Source organism: Narcine bancroftii, chromosome 6 (genome assembly GCF_036971445.1).
Source record: "Narcine bancroftii isolate sNarBan1 chromosome 6, sNarBan1.hap1, whole genome shotgun sequence".
In the NCBI taxonomy this organism is placed as follows: domain Eukaryota; kingdom Metazoa; phylum Chordata; class Chondrichthyes; order Torpediniformes; family Narcinidae; genus Narcine; species Narcine bancroftii.
The window spans coordinates 167,447,630-167,472,586 of NC_091474.1; the positions used below are offsets into that span (position 1 = coordinate 167,447,630).

Below are 24,957 nucleotides of genomic sequence, written 5' to 3' on the forward strand. Positions count from 1 at the left end.
ACTAACCAGGAAAGGAGTACCATTTCATTTTGGATCTGAGCAGAAGAAAGCGTTCACAGCGCTGAAGCAAAGCCTGACAGATGCAAAAACTCTTGGCTATTACGATCCGGCGGCATCAACCAAAGTCATAGCGGATGCCAGCCCAGTTGGTTTAGGAGCTGTGTTGGTCCAGATGCATGATGGAGGACCAAGAATCATTGCCTATGCCAGCAGATCATTATCAGATGTGGAAAGAAGATACTCTCAGACAGAGAAAGAAGCACTCGGACTTGTATGGGCCTGTGAGAGGTTCCATGCATATTTATACGGCATTGAATTTGAACTCATCACAGATCATAAGCCATTAGAGGTGATCTATGCATCTAGATCCAAACCATGTGCCAGAATAGAGAGATGGGTACTCAGACTACAACCCTACAAATATAAAGTAATCCACATTGCAGGGAAAGCAAACATTGCTGATCCGCTGTCCAGATTGGTGAAGGATGGAGGTCCACAATCCAAGTCAGAATTGGGAACAGAAACAGAGAGCTTTGTACGCTTCGTAGCTATTCAGGCGACACCGAAAGCTGTGACTACGAAGGAAGTCGAGAGAGAATCCGAACGTGATCCAGAACTCATGGAAGTAAGAGAATGCATACAGAGTGGACAATGGGACAAGTGTACTCACAAGGCTTACATTCCCATTAGAGACGAACTTTGTTGCATTGGACAGTGTGTATTGAGAGGTTGCAGATTGGTGATACCGCAAAGATTGAGACTGAAGATCGTATCTTTAGCGCATGAAGGACACCTAGGTATTGTTGGTACCAAGCAAAACCTCAGGACCAAGGTATGGTGGCCAGGTTGTGATAAAGACGCAGAGAGATTTGTTAAAACTTGTCATGGATGTAAAATCACAAGTAGGAGTAATCCGCCAGAACCGATCCGGAGTACGCAACTCCCGACAGGACCATGGATCGACGTAGCTGTTGATTTTCTTGGACCTTTACCGACGGGTGAATCAATTATGGTAGTGATAGATTACTACAACAGATACTATGAGTACATGGTGTTGAAGTCCACAACCACTGAAAAAACAATACAAGCGTTAGCAGAGATATTCGCAAGATATGGATTACCTGTTACATTATACTCTGACAATGGTCCACAATTCATTTCAGAGACATTTGCAGAATACATGAGGACCACAGGTATCCACCATCATAAAATAACTCCGAAATGGCCGCAAGCCAATGGAGAAGTAGAGAGACCTGATGATGTTCCAGAGGCAGTTACCAGCACTCCTGATGAAGTGTCTAGAGCGCCAGAAACACCCGAAGCCGTGGCGAGCAGTATTTCCGACGCTGAGAGTGAACAACCGAGAAGCGACGACAATATCGCAGGCAGGCCGAAACGAAACCAGAAAGTGCCCAAACGATACGAAGACTTTGTGCCATAGTTTTAATAAGAACTTTGGGACAGTATTTAATCTTATATCATAAAGTGCATGTATGAGTGCTGTAGGAAGTAAATTTTATGTAGTTGAGTTATAGTATTACCATTAGTTACGATGTTTGTAAGTTTCCGAGGGATATTGGTAAGTGAAGGTAAAGTTTATTTCTGATTAAAGGAGGGATGTCATGATAATGAATATGTATGAGATGTACCGGAAGTCACGTGGTATGAGAGAGAGAGATAAGAACACAAGAAAGAGAACAAAGGAAACCGGAGAATAAAGACCCAGAGAAGTTTACCTGATAAACTTGTGTTTAATGTTTTATTAACTTCAGATTTCGGGCCACAAATGTGACAGCAGTGAACTCCCTCATCAGGTAGAATGGATGACACTTGATCGCCAGATGTTCCAGGTCAGGGGAGCAGGACTGGGTCATGACCATTACATCTGTGCACCATGATGAATTGATGATGACATAATTGCTGCTTCCCCTGGTTTTTCCAGATGCCGGTGTTCAGACAGCGCAATGGAGGGTGCAGCCCTTAGACTGCATTGACTTGTCTGGCATATCCACGTTTAGCTATGTTTCTGTAAAGTACATCATGTAGCACTCTCTGGTGAATCTCTGATGTTGAAGTTTGACTTAGAGTTTATCAATTTTTTTCTCCAAGGATTGTCCATTGGACCGGAGGATGATAGGGAATGGAGGCCTCAGGTCCCTGCGCCTCAGTTTGACCTGTAGCCCCCTTCTGCTTCCATATGGTTGGATCTTCTTTAACTGGCTTATGGGTCCACTGCTGGTAGTTCCCATGGTGTTTAAATGGTCTGTGCGCTGTCCCTTTAAATCACCCACGATCTTTAAATGTGCTGAGGGCCTGCTGTTTGTAACTGTAGAGCTCGTCGAAAGAACCAAAGACTTGTTGATCCAAACCAAGGCTTTTATTAGCAAAAACCGGAGCTCTTCACAGGTGGCCGACCAGTCCGGAATGATCTGACCTGGCAAGGGACACAACCCTTTAAGGCCCAGACAATAGGTGTGGCTTAGCTCTCAGCCAATCGCTGTAAGCACAGTCTAGATACAGTACCTATATAAACTATGTACATTGGTGATAGATCTGTACTATCACATTCACCCCTTCTTGGAGAACTGACCCTGGGAAAAAAAAACAAAAACGAGGAAGAGAATGAAAGGAAGGGGTAGGTCAAGGACTGTAGCGGTCAGGGGGTCTGACCATCCGGCGTGATCGCCTTGGTGCCAGGATTGGGGTCACTGGAGTGGTGTCGCCAGTGGGCTCGTCGGGTGCGACTGCTCCGTCGCTCAATTCCCCAGTCGTGTTGTCGGCAGGGTGGCCCGGGTCATTGGGGTGCTGTTGGTCCTTCTGTTGCGGCACGGGGCCTGGAGAATAAAGAGTTGGGGAAGGTTGGGTTGGGGGGTTTGCTGGGTCTACCTCGTCCTGAGCTAGGTCCCGCACCAAAACAGTGTCCTCCCACCCGTCTGGGAACTCAACGTAGGCGTAATGTGGGTTCGCGTGGAGTAGAGTCACTCGGTCGACCAAGAGGTCGTTCTTTGAATGCCGGACGTGGCGTCGCAAAAGGACGGGGCCAGGGACGGTGAGCCATGCCGGTACAGTGGTTCCTGATTCGGATTTCCTCGGGAAAAGGAACATCCTTTCGTGGGGGGTGGCATTTGTTGCAGTACATAGGAGGGAGCGGATGGAGTGTAAGGCACTAGTGAGAACCTCCTGCCAGTGAGAGGTGGGGAGACCTTTAGACCGGAGAGCCAGTGTAACCGCTCTCCATATGGTGGCATTCTCCCTCTCGACCTGGCCGTTACCGCGTGGGTTATAGCTCGTGGTCCTGCTTGAAGCAATACCACACTCCAGAAGGTACTGTCGCAGCTCTGCGCTCATGAATGAGGACCCCCTATCACTGTGGATGGAATTGGGGTACCCAAAGATGGTGAAAATACTGTGAAGGGCCTGTATCACTGAGGTGGCAGTGGTGTCTGGGCAGGCCACAGCGAATGGGAAGTGGGAGTACTCGTCGATGGCTGTAAGGATGTAGGTTTTACGGTTGGTCAACGGTAGGGGCCCCTTAAAGTCTATGCTAAGATGCTCGAAGTGGCGGGTGGCTTTGATAACATGGGAGTTATCCGGTCGGAAGAAGTGGGGCTTGCATTCAGCGCACACCGAACAGGTTCGGGTCATGGAGCGGATCTCCTCGACTGTGTAGGGTAAGTTGCGCGCCTTGACAAAGTGAGCAAACCTAGTGACCCCTGGATGACAGAGCGCCTCATGGAGTTTCCGTAGTCTGTCCATCTGTATGCTGGTGCACGTCCCCCTGGAGAGCGCGTCAGGCGGGTCGTTGAGCTTACCAGGCTGGTACAGGATGTCATAGTTAAAGGTGGAGAGTTCGATTCTCCATCTGGCGATTTTGTCGTTTTTTATCTTACCACGCTGGGTGTTGCTGAACATGAAGGAGACCGCATGTTGATCAGTCAACAGTGTAAAGCGCCTCCCAGCGAGGTAATGTCTCCAACGATATACCGCTTCAACTATGGCCTGGGCCTCCTTCTCGATTGAGGAGTGTCTACTCTCCGGACCCTGGAGGGTTCTGGAGAAGAAGGCTACAGGCCGACCGGCCTGATTCAAGGTGGCTGCCAGGGCGAAGTCGGATGCATCGCTCTCGACTTGAAACGGGACAGACTCATCGATCGCGTGCAGCGTCACAGCAGCGATGTCAGATTTGATTCGATTGAAAGCCACTGTGGCTTCGGTCGAGAGGGGAAAGGAGGTGGTCTTGATAAGAGGACGCGCCTTGTCGGCATAGTGTGGAACCCATTGGGCGTAATACGAGAAAAGGCCCAGGCAACGTTTGAGAGCTTTCTGGGTATGTGGGTGGGGGGGGGGGGTAAGTCCATTAGGGGACGCATGCAGTCAGGATCTGGCATGACTATCCCGTTCTCCACCACACAACCTAGAATAGCGAGTCGTGTGGTCTGGAAGACACACTTGTCCAAATTGTAAGTCAGGTTCAGCCGATGGGCAGTTTGAAGAAATTTGTCTAGGTTGGCATCGTGGTCCTGCATGTCGTGGCCGCAGATGGTGATATTGTCCAGATACGGGAAGGTAGCAGTTAGCACATTCTGGTCCACCATCCTGTCCATTTCCCGCTGGAAGACCGCGACACCATTCGTGACCCCGAATGGTACCCTGAGAAATTGATATAGCCGCCCATTTGCTTCAAAGGCCATGAATGGTCGGACCTCGCAGCGGATCGGGAGCTGGTGGTAGGCCAAACGTAGGTCAATAGTGGAGAAAATGCGGTATTGGGTGATCTGCTTCACCACATCCGTGATGCGTGGCAGGGGGTACATATCCAGGAGCGTGAAGCGGTTAATGGTCTGGCTATAGTCGACCACCATCCGTAGTTTTTCCCCATTCTTGACAACCACCACCTGGGCTCTCCAGGGGCTTGAACTGGGTTCGATGATGCCCTCACCCAGCAATCTATGCACCTCACTCCTAATGAATTGCCTGTTTTCGTAACTATATTGCCGACTTTTGGTGGCCACAGGCTTCCAGCCAGGGATGAGGTTTGCGAAGAGTGCTGGCAGGGCAATCCGGAGTGTGGAAAGGCCGCAGGATTGGCCCCGGGGCACGGGGGCGGGTTGCTCGGGTGCTTCGGGGGTGGGGCGATGGCAGACCGAGAGGGGGGCGTGGGGTCCCCCAAAGTGTAGGGACACCATTTGGAACTGACACTGGAAGTCTAATCCCAGCAACACTGGGGCGCACAATTGGGGAAGGACGAATAATTTGAAGTGGGTGACCGTTACGCCCTGTACTTCCAGCGTGCCGATGCAATACCCCCTTATCCCAGTCGAGTGCGACCTCGTCGCTAATGAGATCCTCTGGGTAGTGGGAATAATGTCAAGTACCCAACGGAGAGCCAGATCTGGCTGGATAAAACTGTCAGTTGACCCAGAGTCAAATAAGCAATTGGTGTAGTGTCCATGCACTTTAATCAGTTCCATTGCTCTAGTGAGGGGATGAGAGCATTCCTGGTTTAGTGTTATTGAAGCAGTTGACAGGGGAGTTTTGCGCGATGATGTCATACAACGGGATGACGTCACGCAACGGGATGACGTAGTCAACGCTCGAGGAGCAGGTTGGAGGACCTCCCAGAAGTGCTGTTGTGGCGGCGTTGGCGGGTGAATGGTAAGTAGTGGGGTTTGTAGTTGCTCGCGATTGGCGGTGGGTAGGTCATTGGTCACAGCGGTCGGGCCCTGGCGGTCGTCAGCGATGGACGCTAGGGTGAGTAGCTGGTTGGCCGCGGGGGTGGCTGTGGCGGCGGCAGCAGCGGCGGTAGCGTCGGCCCCGGGGTTGTCTGTGGCAGCGGCAGCAGCGGCGGTAGCGGCGGCCCCGGGGGTGTCTGTGGCGGCGGCAGCAGCGGCGGTAGCGTCAGCCCCGGGGATGTCTGTGGCGGCGGCAGCAGCGGCGGTAGCGTCGGCCCCGGGGGCGTCTGTGGTGGCGGCAGCAGCGGCGGTAGCATCGAGTGTTCCATACGGGTGCGAGAGGCGGGCCAACACCATGGTTGCGAGGGTGGGCTGCCCCTTCCGGGTTCGGCGTCTCCGTGACGTCAGGCGTTGCCGTACAGGGGAGCCCTCGCTCTCATTGGACGAGAGCTCTGGGGAAGAAGAGTTTGAATGGGATAGTGGCGATTGGGCTTCACACAAGGCACTGTGTTTGCTGGTGGCCATTTTAGACCTACAGACTGCAGCAAAATGGCCCTTTTTAAGGCACTTCTGGCACCTGGCTTTTCTTGCTGGGCACTGGGACCTGCTGTGCTTGTCCCTCCCGCAGAAATAACATTTTGGGTTTGCACGGGGCAGGGTAGCAGCAGCCGACAGGCCGTCAGTATCTCGGGGGGTGGTCGGGTAGAAGGGCACTCTACTCACATCAGAATGAGGGGTCCAGTCCCTAGAGAGCTCGGTGGACTTTAAGGCTGCATCCTCCATTGTGATTGCAATCCGGGCCACGTCCTCTAGTTTTTCTACCCCTTGTTCGAGTAAGCGCAAGCCTCACTTCATTCGATCGGAGCCTGGCCACATAGGCATCCCGGACGAGATAATTTGTGATCTCGGCAGCAGTTTTGTCCACACAGTTACAGTCCTTGCCCAATGCCTTTAATACTTGTAAATATGCCCTGCTGGACTCGCTGGGCTGTTGCTTCCTCGAAGCAAGCACGAGCTGGGCATGAACTCTGTTCACCGGTTGATTATACAGTTCTTTCAGTACCTTTATGGCTGCGGTGTAAGTGGTCTCATCCTGGATGTTCTCGTAGACTCTTAAGGACACCATAGACAGCAATGCTGTTAGACGCTGGTTATCCTCCTCCACCTCAATGAATCTCAGGAAGTTTTCAAAGTTCAGCAGCCAGAAGTTAAAGGCTTTGAAGGCTGTAGCTGACTGTGGGTCGATATCAAGTTTTTCTGGCCGAGTTAAACGCTCCATCCCTTTAAAAAAAAATTATTTTTGCTAATAAAATTGTAGAGCTCGTCGAAAGAATCAAAGACTTGTTGATCCAAACCAAGGCTTTTATTAGCAAAAGACCGGAGCTCTTCACAGGTGGCCGACCAGTCCGGAATGATCCGACCTGGCTAGGGACACAACCCTTTAAGGCCCAGACAATAGGTGTGGCTTAGCTCTCAGCCAATCGCTGTAAGCACAGTCTAGATACAGTAACTATATACACTATGTACATTGGTGATAGATCTGTACTCTCACAGTAACTCCTGCAAAATTTATATATTCCAATTTCTGGCTGTTTAAAATTCCCTCGGTGCTGTACTTGCCTGAGCGTGGGCTGTTTAAAGATCCCATGGCCCAATGGAGACTGCCGAATCTGCCCATTCCGAGGTCTCCCAGCGATCTTAGGACGTCCATATTATCAGGTGAGTTTGATTTTAAGTTTCTGAGTTTGTGTTTGAGTTTTAGTAATTTTGAACGGGAATATTTGATAATTCACGTCAGAGCTGCACGCAGAGTCTCCACTGTAAGATGCCATCTTTTATTATTAGTATTAACCATTTTAAAAATTAAATCCCAAACCTCATCCAATAATGAAAGGTTTAAATCCTGTTCCCAGGCACTTTTGATTTTAACTAGAGGGGCATGTCTCAAATTCAACAAATTATCATAGATAATGGATATTAATCCTTTGCGAGTATGTTGTAAACTAAAAAATACATCAACAATGTTGGCATCAGGTGCCTCAGGAAAACCAGGTATGTGAGATTGAAGAAAATGCCTGACTTGCAAATATCTGGAAAAAAAACGAGTGTTTGGAAAAGTGAACTTCTCAGAAAGCTGTTCGAATGACGCAAAGTTGTTATCAATAAAAAGATCTTTGAAACTTTCAATACCCAATCTATGCCATTCATGAAAAACAAGATCATGCAAAGAATGTTGAAGAAGATAACTGGATAAAATAGGGCTTAAAAGGAAAAAAAACCATGAAGTCCAAAGTGTTTCTGAACTAGACCCACACTCACAGTGTGCCTGACAACAGAATTGTTAATTGATTTATTTAAAGGGAAGGGAAGTGAGGATCCAAGAGGTGCTAGTAGCAGAGTTAAAAAAACATTGCTACTCATACTCAGTTATGAAAATGTAACCAAAACATAAGGTTGCGTATAGTGATCACCCAGTAATAAAATCTGAAAGTAGGTAGTGCCATGCCTCCGTTCCTTTTAGATTTTTGAAGATAAACTGTGTTAAGACGAGGGCACATAGCCTTCCATATAAAAGATGATATAATTGAGTCGAGTGAATAAAAAAATGATTTTGGAATGAAAATTGGTATAGATTGAAAAAAATGTAGGTAGGATATTCATTTTAATAGAATTAATATGACCAACCAAGTGTATAGAAAGGGCAACCATTGTGTTAAAGGCTGTTTCACATGCTTTAATAATGTATGAAATTTTTCTTTAAAAAGGTACTTTTGATTCTTTGTAACCCTAATACCAAGATAATTAAATTGATTTTCCACTATTTAAAAGGAAGACTAGTGTACACCGAAAGGGAACAGTTCACTTTTATGCAGATTTAATCTATATCCTGAAAACTGACTTAATTAAGAAAGTATTAACATCATGGACAGTAAGGAAGCATTAGGGTTTGATAAGAAAAGCAGAAGGTCATCTGCAAAAAGGGAAACTTTATGTTCATTTCCCTTCCTAAAAATCCCTGAAATATCCTCGCACTCTTGAAGTGTGATCACTGATGGCCCTAAAGCTAAATCATAAAGTAATGGACTTGAGGACACCCTTAATGGGTTCCACATTGGAGATGGAAATGTTGCGACTGTTGAAAATTAGTGAGAATTGAAGCCATAGGGCATGAATACAGTAATTTAATCCATGTAATAAAATATGGTCCAAAATTGAATTTTTCTAAGATACATCCATTCAACAAAATCAAATGCTTTCTCTGCACCAAAGGAAAGAACACATTCAAGAAGCGCACTGAAAGTTAGGTACAAAATATCCAATGAGCAATATTTATTTAAAATAAGAGAATTTTTTTTTAAATAAAACCAGTCTGATCTTCAGAAATGATAGATGGTAAAATATTATCCAATCTACAGGCCAAAACTTTTGCCAAGATTTTTACATCAACATTTAATAAAGAAATTGGCCTGTAGGAGGAGCACTCAGTTGGATCTTTACCTTTCTTTTTGATGAGAGATATACACACTTCGTTGAATGAGGCCAGGAGATTACCCTGCCTAAATGAATCAAATAACACAGAACTTAACTGAGGTGAAAGCAATTGAGAAATGATTCCAAAAACCCAACAGGTCCTGGAGCTCTTCCAGAATGCAATGAAAAAATAGCAGTAGCTATTTCCTCTTGCAATATAGGCTCATCTAATCTTATTTGGACATTCAAAAAAAGTGTGGGAATATTTAAATGATCCAGGAAACTCTTCTTCGAACTGCTATCATTTGTGAATTCAGAAGTATAACGTCGGGAATAAAATTTCCTAAATGTACCATTTATCTCAGAATGATCTGTAGTAATGTTATGATCCTCTTTTTGAAATTTTGTTATTTGCTGCGACCTCTCAACTGATTAGTTAAAATCTTACCAGATTTATCACCATGAATATAAAACTGACTCTTACTCTTCAAAAATTGCTATTCAATCAGATATGTTGAAAGGAAATCAAATTTAGTATGTTACTCAGGGTTTTTAATTTGAGCGTATTGTTGATCTATTTGTTTAATTTGATTAACTAATTCTTATCTTTCTTATTGGCCTTTTTATATTCACGATATAAGAAATAATTTTTCCCTCAGAAAAGCTTTCAAAGCATCTTAATCAAACTAAAAGTTTATGACAAAGTATTTGCATCAAAGAAAAAAGTTGTCTGCTCCTCCATTAGTTTCATAAAGTCATCATCTTATAGTAAAGTCAAAATGAAACACCAGTGTCTTTATTTGAGGGAGGCCAGGAAGGGTCATAGATAATTCAAAAGGGAGATGATCTGATATTACTGTACTCTGATAATTACAAAAATGAATCAGTGGGATCATAAGAAAATAATCAATTTGCAAATAAGAATGATGAATGAATGCTCTCTTCTATTTGGATAAAGAAAACGACAAACATCAGAAATACCATAATTTGATAAAAGAATAAATTAATGGGGCAGATTTACTCATTGTGGTAGGGTTAAGAGATGAGCGATCCAAAGCAGGGTTTAATCGACAATTACAATTCCCACCAAGTACTAGAGAGTATAAACTCACGGTTGGTAAGAAAAAAAACATTAAAAAAACCTACATCATCTACATTAGGGGCATAAATATTAGCAAAAACTACTATTATAATTGCCATGAAACAACAACATAATGACCTTTTGTATCTGATACAACATCATAATGGATAAAAGGAATATTTTGATTAATAAGAATCAAACCCCCCCACCACCTGAAAGGAGGAATGATAATACTGCCCCCTCTACCTTGGCATGAGGTGAAAATTATCACAACTATGAATATGCATTTCTAGTAAAAATAAAATAGTAGGTTTAAGTTGTTTAATATGTGAAAACACTTTTCTTCTCTTAGCCTAATGATTCAAATCTTTTACCTTCCAACTAAGGAAATTAAGAAAACTAACAATACTTTTTCATACATTATGTAAGTTGATAAGTACAAATAATATCCAGACTTCTGGTGTCAACCTTAGGGCAAAAATATGAAACTAGTGATAAATTGTAAATAACCCTTATAAGGTCAAAACTTTTACAGATTCCTAAAGCCATAGCAACCTTGAGAAAACAACTCCACATGCTCGGCCCTCCAACTTCAAAGCCAGATAGTTGCTAAAAATGGCAGGCTCTTCAAAACAATCAATTTTGAACTCAAACAAATTTTCCTGGCTGACGTGTTATCTCTAGCTCCATTCTTGTTAATGTAAATATAATCAGCTCTTCCAAACAATAAAATGCTATTATGATTACAAACAAAAAATATCTAACTTTTTTTTGGAAAAATTTATTTAGAAGTTTTACAAAATACATACATACAAAATAATCTAACAAAAGAAGACCCCTATTACCCCCCTCCCCCACCTCCCAGCTAACCCACCCCCTATAACCCACCCCCCAGAGCCAGGTATTTAATGCTTGCTGCTTGGTGTGCCAACCCTTTACATCACAAATAAAAACATTTACTTAATATCGAAACCCATTCATTCCTAATATAAATTCCACATTTTAACAAAAAAAGGATAATTATTTCACAAATTTTAAGTTAACTTCTCCAAATAAAGACACGATTGTAATTCATTATGCCATCTCTGTACATTCAATTTAACATCATTTTTCCACATAATAGCTATACATTTCCTAGCTAGTGCCAACCCTAAACGTATAAATGCAATTTGGGATTTATCCAATCGTAATCCTGTCATTATAACCCAATAAACACACCAATGGGTCAAGCTGCAAATCTATCTTAAATAAATCTCACAAAAACTTAATTTTTTCCCAAAAATGTCTAACTTTTGTACATTCCCATACTGAATGTAAGAAAGTACCTGTCTGTTCTCCACATGGAAAACACAAATCTGATTAACAAAAACCATATTTTTTCAACTTTTCAGGGATTAAACACAATTGATGTAAGAAATTATAATTAACCAGACTATATCACACATTAATTAACTTCGTAACACTATCAACACTATCCTCCCAAGATAAGGTAATAGATAAATCCTTCTCCCATTTGTCCTTCATTTTATATACATCAAACTTAGTCATCTTTTCCTGTAGTAACATACATTTCCGAAATAGACCCCTTCTTTCCTTTTCAGCAATTAATATCTCAAATTTCGTTTGACCAGGTACACCAGTTCTTGTCCAAAACTTTCTAACAATAAATCTCGAACTTGATAATAAGCAAATAAAGAATTTGGTAAATATACCAAACTTCTCTCTAAATTTATTAAAAGAAAGAAACATGCCTGCTTCAAAACAGTCCTCCACTAATTTCACACCTTTCATTTCATAGGGATTATTTAGAGAAAAAGGAATGATCTTGTTCTGATATAATGGTGTCTTAGCTGAAATTTTACTTTTAGTTCCTATAATTTGATCCCACTTATACCATATACCCATTAAATGTCTCAATATTGGCAGTTTATACTTTTGCAAAAGAAAAGGGTTCCATTGATGTATTTTATTTTCAGAAATCTGGTCCAACTCCACCTTCATCCATACTGGAGATTGATCAATATCAAACAACCTATTGATAAACTTTAATTGTGCCGCCTCATAATAATTCTGGAAATATGGTAATTGAAGTCCACCTAAATCATACCTCCATGTCAACCTCTGCATGGACAGCCCTGTCTAGTTGATCTGGACAAATTAAATGCAGACGAAACCTGTCCATTTGTCACCACCTGAGCAGAAGGATTAGTATATAATGCCTTAACCCAACCAATAAAGTGTGGTCCAAATTTAAATCTTTCTAACACCTTAAATAAAACATTCCACTCAATACGGTCAAAAGCTTTTTCTGCATCTAGCGCCAATATCATTGGTTGATTGAGCTGCTGTCCTGAAGCATTAATTATTATAACCAATTTAACAATATTATCAGATGAATATCTATTCTTGAAAAAGCCTGCTTGGTCCACATGTACTAATTTTGGAGGAAAATTAGCCAATCTGTTTGTTAATGGAGCGCTTACATCCCTAACGTCGAAGTACTCGAGATGGCAGAGGTCGACAGCATCGAGTCCACGCTGCTGAAGATCCAGCTGCGCTGGATGGGTCACGTCTCCAGAATGGAGGACCATCGCCTTCCCAAGATCGTGTTATATGGCGAGCTCTCCACTGGCCACCGTGACAGAGGTGCACCAAAGAAAAGGTACAAGGACTGCCTAAAGAAATCTCTTGGTGCCTGCCACATTGACCACCGCCAGTGGGCTGATAACGCCTCAAACCGTGCATCTTGGCGCCTCACAGTTTGGCGGGCAGCAACCTCCTTTGAAGAAGACCGCAGAGCCCACCTCACTGACAAAAGGCAAAGGAGGAAAAACCCAACACCCAACCCCAACCAACCAATTTTCCCCTGCAACCGCTGCAATCGTGTCTGCCTGTCCCGCATCGGACTTGTCAGCCACAAACGAGCCTGCAGCTGACGTGGACTTTTTACCCCCTCCATAAATCTTCGTCCGCGAAGCCAAGCCAAAGAAAACAATCTTATAATCTGCATTCAATAAAGATATTGGTCTATATGAAGCCACTCTGTCCTTCTTTGGAACAACTGTTATTAATCCCATGAAAATTACCCTGGAAATTAACCTGTTTCTGTCGCTTGTTTAAGTACTTCTATATGTACAGGAAGTAACAAATCATAAAATTCTTTATAAAACTCCATTGTAAATCCATCTTCTCCAGGAGATTTCCCACTAGGCATGATTGAAATGCCTCCTTAAGCTCCAAATCAATAAATGGACCACCTAATTTCTTAATATCTGTTTCATTTAACCAAGGTAAATTTAAATTAGCCAAGGCAAATAATATGAAACCTTTTGGTTGTAAAATAAAGAACTAAATAGATGGAAGAAATGTAAAGTAAGCAGGAGCATCTGACTGCTGCTGTTATACCATACTGCAGCCAACAGGAAGTCCAGACTTTTTACTGTTAGCAGTTCTTAGTCCCAGTTGACCACAGTAACAATGATTGCATTAACGATACAACAGTGGGCTATTCCCTTGCTCAGATATCAGGAATTAAAGCAAATTTTCACACTGATAATTATTGATTTTCCATCTGCCACAATAACTGAGAAAGCACGTAAAGGTATTGTTTTAAAATAAGTACGCACAAAATCTTTAACAAGATAGACACCGATGCATGTCCAGGTGGAAAAATAAGAATGTACCAACACCGTTATTCATATCATATCAGTTGTTGATGGAGTTGTTATACCAAGTGTGTTGAAAAGAGATACTTAACACTTCATACTGAATATATTTTTTGTTCGCAAGAAAGCAAATAGAACATGGAAAATTACAGCCTAGTACAGGCCCTTTAGCCCACGATGTTGTGTCAAGTTCTATATACCTACAAAAAAAAGAAACTGTCCCTATCTCATAACCTTTTATTTTTCTTTCATCCATGTGCCTGTCTAAGACTCTCTTAAATCCTCTATTGTTCTGGTCTCCACCACCACCCCTAGCAATGCATTCCAGGCACCCACAACTCTTTGTGTTAAAAAACCTACCCTTGACGGCTCGCATAAACTTTCCTCCCTTCACTTTGTACAGATGTCCTCTGGTGTTTGCAAATCCTGCTCTGGGAAACAAAGTGCTGGCTGTTTACCTTATTATGCCTCTCATAATTTTGCAGATCTCTATTAAATAATCTTCTTTCACTCCAAAGAGAAAAGTCCTAGCTCTGCTAGTCATAAGACAAATTTACCAATCCAGGCAAATTTCTTCTGCACTCTCCTGTCTATATCCTGTAGTAACCTATGACAACCTTAAACTCTATCCACAAAACATCCAATCTTTGTACCATCTGCAAACTTACTGATCCATCCTTCTACTACTTAGTCAAGGCAATTCACAAAAATCACAAAGAGAAGGGGTATAAGAACAGATCCCTGCGGAACTCCGCTAGTCACTGACCTCCCAATAGAATATTTTCATCCACTACTACACTCTGCTTTCTACAGACAAGCCAATTCTGAATACAGACAGCCAAGGTTCCATTGATCCCATGCCCCTCATTACTTTCTGAATGAGTCTCCCATTCAGTACCTTTTTAAATGCCTTACTAAAATCCATATACACCACATCTATCACCCTACCTTCATCAATTTCTTTTGTTATCAATTAGGCTCATGTGACATGACCTTCCTGTCACAAACCCATGCTGACTATCCTTGAAAAGACTATACTTCTCTAAATGCTCATAAATCCTCCCTTAAGAATCTTCTCCAAGCGTTTGCCCACAATTGATGTAAGACCAACTGGTCTACAATTCCCAGGATTCTCCCCATTACCTTTTTTAAACAAGAGGACCAAATATGCCATTCTTCAATTGTCCAGCACCTCCCCTGTGACCAAGGAGGATACAAAAATCCTTACCAACACCCCAGAAATGCCTTTGCATAGCAACCTGAGGTAAATCCAGTCCCAGGTACTTTATCAATCTCGATATTTTAAAGAAGATCCAGCACTTCCTCTTTCTTAATCTCAAAATGGTCCAGCACAACACTTGTTTTATTCTGACCTCATCTTGATCAAGGTCTTTTTTTCTGGTGAATACTGAAGCAAAGTATTCATTTAGGATCTCCCCAACCTCCACCGCCTCCAGGCACATGTTATCCTTAAGAAGCCCCACCTTCACTCTCATCATCCTTCTGTTCTTCTCAAATGCATAGAACACCTTGGGGTTTTCCTTAATCCTACTTACCAAGGCCTTTTCATGCCTCCTTCTAGCTCTCCTAAGCCCTTTCTTCAGTTCCTTCCTGGCTATTATATAATTCTTATGAGCCCTTCCTGTTTCCTGCTTCCTATATCAAATATATGTTTCCTCTTCCACTTGTCTAGCTGCCTCACCTATTTTGTCAACCATGGTTCCCTTTTCCTACCATATTTTCCCTGTCTCAGTGGGTCAAACCTATCCAGAACCCTGCACAAGTGGTTCCTAAACATCCTCCACATTGCTTCTGTGTTTTCTCCTGAAAAAAATCTGTTCCCAATTTATTCTCCATAGTTCCTGCCTTGTCCCAACATAATTAGCCCTTCCCCAATAACTTTACTATTTTGTCTGAATTTACCTTATCAATTGCTATGCCAAAGCTTAGGGAGTTATGGTCGCTATCACCAAAATATACCTCCATTGAGAGGTCTGTCATTTGATCCAGTACTAGATCGAGTCTGGCCTCTCCTCTAGCATGGTCCTCATGCTGTGTCAGGGATCCTTCTTGGACATACCTGACAAATCTCTAACTCTTGCAGTAAGGAGATGCCAGTCAATATTTGGGAAGTTGAAGTCTCCATAACCTCAACCCTCTAATTTCTGCACCATTCTATAATCTACCTACTTAACAGTTCCTCAGTGTTCCAAGGGCTATTGGGAGCCTCCAGACTCCTCCCAATATAGTGATCACTCCCTTCCTATTTCTTACTTCCACTCACTTTGACCCAGTAGACACTCCCTCTATAGCATCCTCTCTTTCTGCAGCTGTGATACCATCCCTGACCAGTAATGTGACTCTCTCCCACATTTTTACTTCCCATCCTATCCCTTTTAAAACATTTAAGCCCCAGTACCTGCATCAACCAATCTTATCCTAACATTAGCTAAGTATTGTAATTCCAGGAACTGAGCCATGCTCTCAGTTCATCTCCTTTATTCCTAATACTCCTTACATTGAAATAGACACATTTCAAACCCTCCAACTGACTACATTTATGCTTCCTCCCCTGCCTGTCCTTCCTCACAAACCCACAACACATTGTGTCATCCTTCTCACCAACTGCTCTATTCTCTGCTGTCACAGTCTAATTCCATCCCCCTGCCAAACTACTTTAAACTCTCCCCAACAGCCCTTGCAAACTTGCCTGCTAGGATATTGGTCCCTCTCCAGGTCAGGTACTGCTCTTCCTTTCTATACAAATCATACCTTCCCCAGAATAATCCACAAATCTGAACCCTGCCCACTTCACCAACTCTTCAACCACGGATTCATCTGCCACAACTTCCTATTCCTACCCTCACTGGCACACGGCACAGGCAGCAATCCTGAGATTACCATCCTTGAGGTCCAGCTTTTCAGCTTCCTTCCTAATTCCCTACATTGCCTCTTCAGGCCCACATCCCTATTCCTATCTATGTCATTGGTAACAACATGGACCATGACATCTGGCTGCTCACCTTACCGCTTCAGTGTACTGTGGACTTAATCTGAGAATTCTCTGATGTTAGCACCTGGGAGGCAATATGCAATCTTGTTCACAGAACCTCCTATCTATTCACCTATCGAATCTCCAAACACCATAGCTCTCCTCTTCTCCCCCCTTGCCTCCTTAGCTGGAGGGCCAGACTCTGTGCCAGAGACCTGACCACTATGAATTGTCCCTGTTAGATTGTTCCTGCAAACAGTATCCAAGACAGTATACCTAGAATTGAGGAAAGCAGCCACAGAGGTGCTCTGCACCTACTGCCTATTCCCCTTCCCTCTCCTTATGGTCACCCAGTTACCTGCCTCTTGCCTGTTCGGTGTGACTGTCTCCTTATAGCTCTGTCTATCACCCCTCTGCCTCCCGAATGACCTGGAGCTCATCCAGCTCTTGTTCCCTAACATGGTCTATAAAGAGCTGCAGCTGGATGCACCTCTTGCAGGTGAAGTCATCAGGGACAATTGTGCTCTCCCAGATTTCCCACATCTGGCAAATGGAGCATTCCACTGTCCTAGTTGCCATCTCTACTATCCAATCTTTATTACTATTACCTGTTGTACATCCTGAGCCTCTGCTCACCAAAGCCACTAAATCCCCACTCATATACTGGGTTCTCAAGCAAAAGCCACTAAATCCCCACTCATGTACTGGGCTGCTTCACACTGGCCGCTCTTCATGAGCTTCCCTTCTTTTTATATGCTGCCAGCTATCTGTAACCCAGATGCCAACCAATCGTTGCTCCATTTATCTTTTAAATACTCCTGAAACAAAGCTCAACTCCCGGCAATCACCAGAGACCCAGCCCCCGCTTAATTACTCAATTATTTTGTTTTTTGGCTGGAGTTAGAATGATATTTTGAAAGACTGGTGTAAGCCATCAATAATGCCTTTGTGTGGTTGGAAACACCCAACAAAACATACTAATTATTGTGAGATTGATAACAGGGTAGTGCTTGAAATAGATTAAGAATGACACATTTTGGAATCAGTACTACAACAGAACATATTGTTAATGAACAGGTCCACTTTTTGAAGTTATGACTTTGTCTAAGAACTAGAGTCAGGTAACAATCCTCAGTTTTGTTCACTTTTATTTTGTGTGGTTTATTGATAAGAGATTGCTGAGCACACATATTTCACCAATCTCAATTATCAGTGATAATAACCAAAAGGGCTCACAACATACAGGTATAACTTGTATCTTTAAGTTTAACAATCAGATGTTTGATGAGCAATCCATATTGCTGAATTGCAGAATTGTGACTCATTCCACAAAAGATGAAACTCCTGCTGAGTAACTCATACTGTATATAGAAGGGTCAGAATGTGATTTACCTTAGTTTAGTCAAACCTTGAAGGGAGAGTGGAAGAGACAGAAAGTAAATTTTGACAAACCAAGGAAATGAAGAAGTAAAACAATGTGTGTTAATATAAATAATCTGACATTTAGGGAGGAATGAGGGACTGATGATTAGTCGGAAATACAAAGTCACATCTCATAAAAATTGGAGCTAAAGTCAGAAGTACTAATGTAAAACCCTTAATTCCAGCATGAAGTACACAAAAGAATACCGAAGAGCTATGTGATTGTGATGGCATTTCAAAAGTTGATAAGGTGCAGAGTGTGGAAGAACTGACAAAAGCTTTTATTGAACTGAGCCAAGAAATAGTATCAAGTCAAGAGGTGAATTCAAAACATGAAAACCTGAGTAAATGTTGCATTTATAAATAATGAGAGTGCAAGAATCACAGCTTTTTGAAAATGGAAGTATGACATATAATGTCTCTGCACAGCCATGGCGAATTTAGAGAGAGATAAATGAGTGAGATGACGGTGTACTCACTGTGTCTCTTCTTATTCCTAACATAATTTGCAAGTAGAATGAACAGTATGTGCATGCTCAGATATATTCCACAAAACACATTTTTAAATTGTCTCTGCCCTTCTGCTAATGCACATGTGGCTGGAGAGCTCTTCAGGTTCCATTGCCACCCCTTCTCCCAACTCATATAGTAGCAATGTGAACCTTCAAAAACCTTGTATAGAGGCCCTAGTGCACCAGAACCGATGGAAAAGTATACACCAAACAAGCAGATTTTGTGGTAGTTTTTTAAGCGAACCATAAAGCCTCAACGTCAGCTCAGAATGCCACCTGCATTCTCACTTTGGTGTCCTCTGTGTCCACAGACCTGGATAGACAGCAGAAAAGAAGTGCAGGTAAACTGGCTTCTCTGATGGAGATTGCTATTAAGCAGTGAATGAAAATGTTTACTTTGCAACTTAACTGCTCCTCGTTTATGCTGGATGAGAAAATTGTTAAGAAGGTCATCCTTTCATTTGGTGTAAGGATAAAGTGTAGGAGTATCACAAATCTAAGGCATTCCATCAAAACAAATTACAGAGCTATCAAATCAGTTATGATGAAAGTAAAGTTTGTTTTGTTAAAAAAGATTAAAGGTGCTTGTGTTCTGCACTGTAGAAGCATAAATACACCTGTGCCATAAAATATTAATTTCTCTATGGTTTATATTCATAATGGCATGTGTTTAATCTAATAGGGGAAAATAGACAATTATTTCATCACAAGCTGTCTATAGACATTGATTTATTTTGACATTTTATGGAGCCTCGTCAGAATCCAGCCTCCTCACGACAAAGTAGTTGGTTGTATGGATAGACCTATTGGCGAATTACTCAACAGGGAAGTTGGAGAGAAGCAGTTCTTTTAAATGGGCTTACAAAAATATATGTTCGAGGAAAATCATTTGATTGAATCTTAGTCTTTGAGAGCCCATATTAGCATGCAAAAAGACAATGTTAAGATCATATTTGTGTTGAAGTAAAATGTGGACTAAGAAACATTTAACTGGGCTAGCAATAAACCAATAAACTCCAATGTTATATAATTTATTATTATTCTCATTCAATAGACAATAGACAATAGACAATAGGAGCTGGAGTAGGCCCTTCGGCCCGTCGAGCCAGCACCGCCATTTTACAGATCATGGCTGATCACTACCATCAGTACCCCTTTCCAGCCTTATCCCCATAACCCTTAACATTAGGAATGGTTTAGATGACAAGTAAACAAAATGATTTTTGATCTGATACATTGCTGTTTCATGTTCACTTGCATTATGCAAAATGGAGCAGATTAACAAATTGTATCTGGCTTCTCCTCATTTAATTGTTTTCAATCTACCTTTGAAAATATTGCTGAAGGCATAGGCAAAAGTTAAAAGATCTCAGCAACAAGGTGCTTTTGTTAAAGCATGTATCAGGTATTTGTGATGAAGTAATTGGTGACAGTGCTTTTCTCCAGAAGTAAGACATAGGCCCCACCTCTTATGCTCAAGTCAACAAGATCTGAAACTAGAAGCAGCATATTGGTACTTATGCTTTCTGCCAAAGGGTTTGTCAAATATCTATGTAGTTGATTGATTTATATACATATGTATGAAAACATAGTCATTTAATAAAATTAAAAATGTTCCTGCTTATAGAGAAAGTGTTCATTCTCAACAAATGCAAATATAGGTTTATGGTACAGCTGATAATAGTCCCCAGGAGACCCAGTAGCAGCAGTAACTAAACTGAAGAAATTGACAGCGTGATTAGTCCTGAGAAAGCAGAATTATTTTGAAGGAAGTCTGACTGCCTGGATGCTCATAGTTGATGAATGAAAGATGCTGTGGTGACACCAAAGATTGCCATGGTAACTGCCTTCACTAGAAGTAGAGAGACTAAACAAAATGTCAACCAAACCAAAATCTTCATAATTTAACCCCAATATTAAATTTCTGTTTTAATGATGAGGTTATATTAAAGTCTACTGTGGGAGATAAAGGATGGATATGTTGATAGTTGGTGTTTTAATGGGTGACTTTAATTTCCCATTATTGACAGGGACTTCTTTGTGCAAGAAATTTAGACGAAGCAGAATTAGTTAGATACATCCAAAAGGACCTTGTATTGGAGAATGAGCCTGGCCAGGTGATTGAAGTTTCAGTGGGTGAGCATTTTGAGAACACTGATCAGAACTTCATAAATCTTAAAATAATTATTGATAAGGATAAATCTGGGCCTTGGAAGAAAGTAGTAAGATGAGGAAAAGCAAATTGTACATCATGAGGCAAAAATCTGGGGGGGAAAAGATTGGGAGCAAATATTATTGGATAAATCCATATCTGATATCTAGGAATCATTTAAGGGGCATCTGATTACAAATTCAGGACTGGCATCTTTCTATGATAAAAAAAAGACAGCTGGCAAGTTTCATGAAATTTGATTATGAGAGATGATATAAATTTAGTCAAAATGGAAAAGCAAGGTTTTGGACTGAAACCAGATTGGACCCTAAAGGAATAGTAAGGAAGCAAGAAATAAACAAGGAATCAGGGAGACCAAAAGAGTTATGAAAAAGCCTTGAACAGTAGGATTAAGGAAAATCCTGAAGCATTTTATATATAAAAAAACAAGAGGCTAGCCAAGAGAGGGAAGGCTCACTTATGGAGGGAATTTGAGCCAGGGGACATAGGAAGTGAGCCAGGTAATAAAATGAAGGGAAACACAAAGTCTACAGACACTGCGATTGTAGGAAAAGCAATCACCTTGAAGAAGGGCTCAGGCCCTAAATGTTGGTTTTATGTCTTTACCTCCTATGGCTGCTGTGAGACCTGCTGAGTTCCTTCAGCATTCATGTTCTTTCTGTGGTCTGATTTGGCTGTGTAATAGCCAGTGGTCATTTTGAAATGCAGATTATAAGTGGCCATTTTATACGATGTGTTATCATTTATTCAATACAGATTGAAGTAAATGCTATCTGAACATTGACATACTCCAGTCTTTTTTAACCAATTTGGATCACAAATCTACCAACCCATATAAATTACACAGATCTAAAACTGTCTTGAAATGGAAATGGATGTTTGCAAAGAATACACTGAAAATAAACAATGTGGACAACTTGCAATGCAACATGACTTCAGGCATTTTGTAATAAAATTTAGACCCATTGGAGCAGGAGGTATCATGTTTTGAAAATGTGTCCTTCCTCAACTTCTTCATTTGACTCAGTGTTTCCATTTACATTTGTTCCACAGAGAGTAGCTGAATAAGAGCATGAAATGATTTCTCCAAGTTGATTGATGGGGTTAAAACAGCAAAATGCATTTTAATAATAGTTACTGTGCAGTTTCAATGCTTTATTGAATTTTAAACTATACAGCACTTAAAATAGCTTTGTATATTTATATATAGTGTATATATATATTTATATATACAAGCATCGAATCCATGCTGCTGAAGACCCAACTGCGCTGGGTGGGTCATGTCTCCAGAATGGAGGACCATCGCCTTCCCAAGATCGTGTTATATGGTGAGCTCTCCACTGGCCACCGAGATAGAGGTGCACCAAAGAAGAGGTACAAGGACTGCCTAAAGAAATCTCTTGGTGCCTGCCACATTGACCACCGCCAGTGGGCTGATATCGCCTCCAACCGTGCATCTTGGCGCCTCACAGTTCGGCGGGCAGCAACCTCCTTTGAAGAAGACCGCAGAGCCCACCTCACTGACAAAAGACAAAGGAGGAAAAACCCAACACCCAACCCCAACCAACCAATTTTCCCTTGCAACTGCTGCAACTGTGCCTGCCTGTCCCGCATCGGACTTGTCAGTCACCAACAAGCCTGCAGGAGATGTGGACAGACCCCTCCATAAATCTTTATCCGTGAAGCCAAGCCAAAGAAGAAAAAGAAGAAGAAAAAAGAAGATATGTATGGCTGCACCATTTCATCTGATGCAAGGATCGACAAAGAGATAGACAACAGACTTGCCAAGGCAAATAGTGGCTTTGGAAGACTACACAAAAGAGTCAGGAGAAACAACCACCTGAAGAAACACACAAAGATCAGCGTGTACAGAGCCGTTGTCATACCCATGCTCTTGTTCGGCTCCGAATCATGGGTCCTCTACTGGCATCACCTACGGCTCCTAGAACGCTTCCATCAGCGCTGTCTCTGCTCCATCCTCAACATTCATTGGAATGACTTCATCACCAACATCGAAGTACTCGAGCTGGCAGAGTCCGCAAGCATCGAATCCATGCTGCTGAAGACCCAACTGCGCTAGGTGGGTCACGTCTCCAGAATGGAGGACCATTGCCTTCCCAAGATCGTGTTCTAAGGCGAGCTCTCCACTGGCCACCGAGACAGAGGTGCACCAAAGAAGAGGTACAAGGACTGCCTAAAGAAATCTCTTGGTGCCTGCCACATTGACCACTGCCAGTCATATTGCCTCCAACCGTGCATCTTGGCGCCTCACAGTTCGGCGGGCAGCAACCTCCTTTGAAGAAGACTGCAGAGCCCACCTCACTGACAAAAGACAAAGGAGGAAAAACCCAACACCCAGCCCCAACCCACCAATTTTCCCTTGCAACCGCTGCAACCATGCCTGCCTGTCCCGCATCGGACTTGTCAGTCACCAACGAGCCTGCAGCAGACATGGACATACCCCTCCATAAATCTTTGTCCGCGAAGCCAAGCCAAAGAAAAGAAAGAAATATGTATGGGACAAACACACTTTTTTTCTTTATTTGCCCGTGTTCCACAGTTTTGTATTTATAATCAAGCAATTGACATGTAATTGAAGTGCACATTCCAGAATTTATTCAAGGTTATTGCTATATATTTTGGTTTGACCACATAGAAATTACAGCATTTTTTATACAGGGTACGATAATGTTTGGGAATTTGGCTTCACTTATTTGTGAGTACTGAGGTATGTTTAATTGCTTAATTTATGTAGGTATAAGAGAGCTAAGCTTGCTTTGAAGTATTGTTCCCAGGCTATACTGTATTATAATCTATGATAGAGATCACCCACCTCATGCTTTATTGACTTATGATGGCTTCTTTAACTTTTATTGGCACAACTCTGGTCCTCATGGAGGAAATATAGCAATTAAAGATGCCAGAGGTGATCAAAAGCTTCGAAGCAAGCTTATACCCACATCGATGAAGCAATTAAACATACCTGATATAACTGGTATCTGTGAAGCCAAATATCCCAAACATTATGGTGTCCTGAAATAGGGCACCATGTATAAAAAGTGCTATAATTTCTACATGGTCAAAGCAAAATGTATACAAATAATCATGAATAAAATCTGGAATGTCCACTTCAATTACATGTGAATTGTTTGATTATAAATATAAAACTGTGGAACACAGGGGCAAATAAAGAAAAAAAGTGCCTTTTGTCCAAACATTATTTTGGGTACTGTGTATGTGTGTATATATATTACATTGACCACCGCCAGTGGGCTGATATCGCCTCAAACCGTGCATCTTGGCGCCTCACAGTTTGGCGGGCAGCAACCTCCTTTGAAGAAGACCGCAGAGCCCACCTCACTGACAAAAGGCAAAGGAGGAAAAACCCAACACCCAACCCCAACCAACCAATTTTCCCCTGCAGCCGCTGCCTGTCCCGCATCGGACTTGTCAGCCACAAACGAGCCTGCAGCTGACGTGGACATTTACCCCCTCCATAAATCTTCGTCCGCGAAGCCAAGCCAAAGAAGAAAGAAAGAGATATATACAGACACACACATATAGCTATTTTAAGTACTGGTAACTACAATATCAAATGTGAGGTGTTTTGTTTAATGCTGACAATTATGATCGATAGCAAGCTCATTATATATCCGGGAGGTCTTTGATGTGGAATCAGGTTAATGACAATAGACGTCTGAAGTTTGTGTGATAGCTTTTCTCAGTTTGACTGCCTCTTTGAAGAAAGGAGGGCCTGTTTTAATTTATGAGTATCACAACCGCTTGCAGTTTTGTTTAAGCATTTGAAAACAATTCACCCACCTAAGACTTGTATTGTATAAAGCCGTTGTTTTTTAGAAACTCTCAATTTAAAGCAGCAGGAGCCCAATGGATGTCATTACCCAGATACTTCCCCCTTTTCAACAAGGAAGTGTTATGACCAAATGTTCAATTAAGTAAGATTAGATC

At 42.2% G+C, this 24,957-nt stretch overlaps 1 protein-coding gene across 23 annotated transcripts in view; it reads left to right on the forward strand.

Moving 5' to 3' along the window:
* Positions 1-24,957, forward strand: part of LOC138736714 (XK-related protein 6-like) — a 243,587-nt gene that overhangs the window by 85,405 nt on the left and 133,225 nt on the right. For 2 of the 23 annotated variants that reach the window (XM_069886659.1, XM_069886670.1), the window contains one exon: positions 18,489-18,622. The exons of 20 other annotated variants lie outside the window; for them this stretch is intronic. The gene's annotated coding sequence lies outside the window, so the exon portion shown is untranslated. Of the gene's footprint in view, positions 1-7,230; positions 7,392-18,488; positions 18,623-24,957 lie in introns of those variants that run through there. One more of the 23 variants, XM_069886671.1, reaches the window with a different exon arrangement.